Source organism: Daphnia carinata, chromosome 5 (genome assembly GCF_022539665.2).
Source record: "Daphnia carinata strain CSIRO-1 chromosome 5, CSIRO_AGI_Dcar_HiC_V3, whole genome shotgun sequence".
NCBI lineage: Eukaryota > Metazoa > Arthropoda > Branchiopoda > Diplostraca > Daphniidae > Daphnia > Daphnia carinata.
In genome coordinates this window covers 9,169,908-9,175,464 of record NC_081335.1, presented here as the reverse complement: position 1 = coordinate 9,175,464, position 5,557 = coordinate 9,169,908, and the positions used below count along the sequence as shown (strand labels likewise).

General features: G+C 39.5%; 2 pseudogenes; one reads left to right on the top strand and one right to left on the bottom strand.

The window, feature by feature from the left end:
• Positions 1–1,539: 1,539 nt before the first annotated feature.
• Positions 1,540–2,685, bottom strand: LOC130699878 (probable cytosolic Fe-S cluster assembly factor AAEL012261; annotated as a pseudogene).
• Positions 2,686–3,119: 434 nt separating this feature from the next.
• On the top strand, positions 3,120–4,548 carry LOC130699879 (probable cytosolic Fe-S cluster assembly factor AGAP009023; annotated as a pseudogene).
• The last annotated feature ends 1,009 nt before the right edge of the window (positions 4,549–5,557 follow it).

Sequence of the window (5,557 nt, the reverse complement as noted above, 5' to 3'; positions counted from 1 at the left end):
ATAAAAAGGGGGTGTATTCCTATATCACTAATCCTAGCATTCTAGAGAGACTGGTACGGACGTTTACAAAAAGGTGGTTTGAAAAAAATCTCTGCAGAAAACCTGTATAGCACACACGTGTGTAGCATCTATATATAAAGCTTTGACATTAAATACCTCCTGGGACTAGACTTCCAGAAACGTAAACCACGGACGTGGACGTTCCATGTCGTATAGTCGCTAAACGGCTGCTCTGACCTTGTCTGAAACAGGAGGGAAGGCTTTCATTTCAGAAAGCACAAATTCCCTTTGGACTTTTCTATTCTTTAACTCTTGGCTAGCCTACCAGGCAACCTATGACAGTAATAAAAGTTGTTAATTTGTAGTAAAAATTGGCTAGCAGCATAAAGCACAATCGAAAAATATAGCGTTAGCAGTGCTTAAACGTAATTAAACTGAAACACTGGAAAAAAATGGAATCTTGAAAATTCACAAGTGTGTCCAGCTGGTTACCCTAGAAAGCTTAGACTGTAATTCAACTAGCATAGGGGTCCTAGATTTTTGTGCAGAAAGAGTTTTAAATGGCCGGAAAGCTTTTATTATGAGTGGAGGGGGGAAAAACCAGAGCTGCAAGCTATGATTAAATGCCGCTGTAGAGATTCGCATAGATTCGATTAATAAGTGAAGTCAGTTAAGCTTCATCTACATCTGGGCTAAAGATGGTAACGGAAAGAAAATGGTTGACTCGACAGAGAATGATTGTAACAAAGGCGAAACGGAAGGCATTCACTAAAGGAGTCCATCTTCCAAATGCAGTCGCGACGTCACATGCTGTGGCTTTTTACAAGAAGACATAAAAATATTTAACTTTTCCCCACAATATGCCATAGACAGCAATATGGCCAGCCACAAGGGTCTACGAGAAGTTTCTAGTTTGTAGTAACCAGACTTGCCGCGATCGCGATCAAAAATTGATCGCCGATCCGATCTTCGATCAAAAAATGATCGCCGATCCGATCTTTTGAGAAAGATCGGAGATCGGATCGGCGATCCCAAAAAAATGATCGCGATCAAATCTTTTTGAGCGATCAAACTTTTCGCCATCTAGCTGTCGATTTTGCAGCCACATGGTACTCTTTCACTACTATTTTTGCGAATGCCAATTGAGGGAAGCTGTTTAGTGTTCACCCTCAATGGCCGTCAGTGACTGTCGCTGTGACAGGCAATGCTAAATTCGTTAAATAGTGTACATTTTGAGCGCTAGATGTCGTACAAAAAGATCGGTAAAAATGATCGGCCGATCTTGATCGGCCGATCTTGATCGGCGATCCGATCTTTCAAATCTTTCACAAATCTTTCGCCCGATCCGATCAAACTCAAAAGATCGGATCGGAGATCGAGATCGGAAAATTGATCGGCGCGGCAAGTCTGGTAGTAACCATACGGCAAAGCCAAATGGAACTAGCCTCTGCCTCAAATATTACGCGAATACAACAATGTAATATAGATTTTCGAAACGCTGTTTAAACGCCAACACTATTTGTTGTGAATAGGATTGTCTCACAGGTAGTTAATCACTTGAAAAAATTCAACAGGTACACTAAAAAATTTTTTTTGCCAATTCACAGTAAAGGCATTTGCTGACTTTTGTAGAGCGTGATAACGGGTTGTCAACCTATTCAGGTGTTCCTCAGGTAAGGCCTTACCAAGCCAGACATGATTAAATGTTTACTCTAACGTCATTTGTCGGTCGATCGATTTGTCGGTTCTCAAGCTTCGAATGGAGAGCCTCCATGTTAGCTGTGAGTGTATTCGTTTCCATCGATTCTGTTCGCAATTGTACTCCACCATTTAAACATAAAGATTAACGTGTTACTAAACGCTTACTCACATGTAAGCTGAAAACTTACCGGATGGAGAGGCCATAATTTCGACTTAATGATAAGTACGTTTCTTTCGCTTCTTTTTTGTACAAAGTTTTGAATGTTTTAGCATCCGTTGACAATTGCCACACTTAAAACTTGCTCTCCATCTTTTTCAACGAAAGCTTCTCTGATGTCCGAGTGTTTTAGTGGCTGAAACTCAATATGTTCCAGTGTCTTGCCGTAAAGCTTCTTGGCAGCAAAACGTAGAACATGTTTTGCATAACCTCCTCAACCAGATCCAGACGGTACGCTCCATGATGGATCCATTGTACCACCCAGAGAATCAATTTGAGATGGACTTAAGTCAACGAATTCAACAGCTAATTCTTCTGGTATCTGCTCGATTTCTATGGGAACCAATCTTGGACGATAATTCAATAGACAGAAAAATACTTGAAAGTTTGGCTCTTGTTTCTTCAGAAGGAGTTTGAAACTTGTTTGCAAATGAAAGAATAGGTTTGGCATGAGAGTCCCACTACAATTTTATTGAAGGATCTGCTGGGGGAAGATAGCTCAATGTCTTTACATAGCTTCAGGGTCCATGTAGTTTTGCTGGCCATTCAAAACACTCTCAACCGATGTTATACAACCACTATAATTTACAATAGTATTATTACCCCTACAACTCTGATTCTATTCATCATTAAAAATCACCTGCAGGCCAAGCAGTCGTTAAGTGTTAATTTTTTAATAATTTTAGTTTTAGTAGCTTAGTGTACCCAGTTAATCTACTTTCATGTGAGATGACACCACTATTCAGGTCAACAGTAAAAAGTTTCATTATGTCACAGGTTTCCATCAATTAGATTATGTAATTTGAGCAATTTATCAAACTACCTTAAAGGTAGAAAGGAGAGCAACACCTCCAAAGAGTATTGATGCACCTAAATGCTGGGCTATGTGCAGTTAGAGAAATTCCATTATTATAGGACATTTTAGGATACATTTTAATTTATCTACATTGAATTTAATATGGTTACGTCGTAAAAATAAGTAACAGTTGCAGATTGGATTCATAATTTGGCAATTTACATATTAGCGTTCATAATTGAATAATGATTTAGCATACATTTCTGCTTGATCTTCAACAGAAAATCAGAATGAAAAAATCTTACTTTTCCATTATTTTTTTTTTCTTAAGGAAGGAAGACCTGAAAAATTGCAAAAAACACAAATAACACTTAACGACTGTTTGGCCTGCAGGTGATTGTAATGATGAGTAGAATCAAATTGGTAGGTGTAATAATACTATTGTAATTGTAAAGGTTGTATAACATTGGCTGAGAGTGTTTTCATTGGCCAACAAAACCACGTGGAGTTCCTGAAGCTATGTAAAGACATTGAGCTATCATCACCTAGCAGATCCTTTCATAAAATTGCAGTGGGACTTCCATGCCAACCTATTCTTTCATTTGCTTACAAGTTTCAAATACCTCCTGAAGAAGCAAGAGCCAAACTTTCAAGTACCTTTCTAACTATTAGATTATTGTCCAAGACTGAAAAATGATCTAATGGGATGTAGCTCTTTTTAGGCAACTGGCCGCGTCCAAAGTATTTGATGTGGAATCATTTTCAGACCTGTGTTTAGTTGAGTGTGGCCAGGAATTTGTTCATCGTTACAGAGAACAGTCAGCTAATTCAACATCGATTCCCGTACTTGCATCTGCTTGCCCTGGTACCATAGCTCTGCTCTAATGTTATATTAGATTTACTGACATTCTTTTACGACAAGGCTGGATATGCTTCGCCGAGAAATCTCATGGAAATTGGATTTTGTCACTTCTTAGCGAGGTCAGATCTCCGCAGCAAATAGCGGGCGTCCTTATCAAAGATGTACTGCCCAACGAACTTCAAATGAGTGCTTCTTGTCTGGCTGTCGCCATGATTATGCCATGCTTCGATAAAAAGTAGAGGCTTCGAGAAGTGACTTTTTTCGCGACGACCAACAAAGCAAAGATGTCAACTTTGTTATAACTCCGGTGGAAATCGAGCAGATACTGGAAGAATTAGCTGTTGAATTCGTTGACTTAAGTCCATCTCAAATTGATTCTCTGGGTGGTACCATGGATACATCATGGAGCATAGCGTCTGGATCTGGTTCAGAAGGTTATGCAAAACATGTTGTACGTTTTTCTGTCAAGGAGCTTTACGGCAAGACACTGGAACATGTTAAGTTTCAGCCACTAAAAAACTCGGACATCAGAGAAGCTACTTTGAAAAATATGGAGAGCAAGTTTTACGTGTGGCTATTGTCAACGGATTCTAAAATATTCAAAACCTTGTACAAAAAATGAAGCGAAAGAAACGTACTTATCATTATGTCGAAATTATGGCCTGTCCATCCGGTAAGTTTTCAGCCTACATGTGCGTAAGTATTTAGTAACACGTTAATCTTTATGTTGTTTAAATGGTGAAGTACAATTGCGGACAGAATCGATGGAAACGAAGACACTCACAGCTAACATGGAGGCTCTACATTCAAAGCTTGAGCACCGACAAATCGATCGACCGACAAATGACGTTAAAGTAAACATTAACTCATGCCTGGCATGGTAAAGGCTCAACTGAGGAACACCTGAATAAGTTGAGAACCAGTTATCACGCTGTACAAAGGTTAGCAAATGCCTTTACTGTGAAGTGGTAAAGAAGTTTTTTTAGTGTATCTGTTTAATTTTTTGAAATGATCAGGTAGCTGTCAGACAATCCTATTCACAACAAATAGTGTTGGCGTTTAAACAGCGTTTGGAAAATCTATATTACATTGTTGTTTTCGCGTAATGTAGGAGGCAGAGGCTAGTTACATTTGGCTTTGCCGTATGGTTACTACAAACTAGAAACTTCTTGTAGACACTTGTGGCTGGCCATATTGCTGTCTATGGCTTATTGTGGGGAAAAGTTAAATATTTTTATGTCTTCTTGTAAGAAGCCACAGCATGTGACGTCGCGACTGCATTTGGAAGATGGACTCTTCTAGTGAATGGCTTCCGTTTCGCCTTTGTTGGAATCATTCTCTTTCGAGTCCACTATCTTCTTTCCGTTAGCATCTTTAGCCCAGATGCAGCTTAACAGACTTCACTTATCAATCGAATCTATGCGAATCTGTACAGCGGCATTTTATCAGAGCTTGGAGATCCCGTCCCCCCCCCCCCCAAACCTTTTTTTCAAACGAACTTTTTTAAAAAAATTCTGTACCAGTCCTTCTAGAATGCTAGGATTGGTGACATAGGAATACACCCCCTTTTTATGAGTAAAACGCCAATCCAACCAATAGGAATCGCTTTAAGATAATGGCCTTGCAGATAGCCATTGCAGCACGTATTGCTGTTCCAGTCGCTCCAGAAGTGTGTTGCATTGGTTGTTCTTGGCTGTTCTCAAAATTGGCTTGCTGCTTCTCAGTCTGTGATACATGCTCAGATGGGATGCTTTGCTTTCAAATTTTCTGCTCCGCTACTCTTGTCAGAAATGGATAAATAGTAGCATAGTAGAACTTTAGATAGCAAAGCGTGTCATGCGGGCATTGTAGTGACTTCCCTTGGCGAATGCTTTGTTTTACGTTGATGTAAATGTGCGTGAATAGTAACACACAAGTTTTCGTTTTCATTGTAAGTCCAACAAGGGCGGACACGGATAGGGCGATTAAGAAAAAAAAAGGA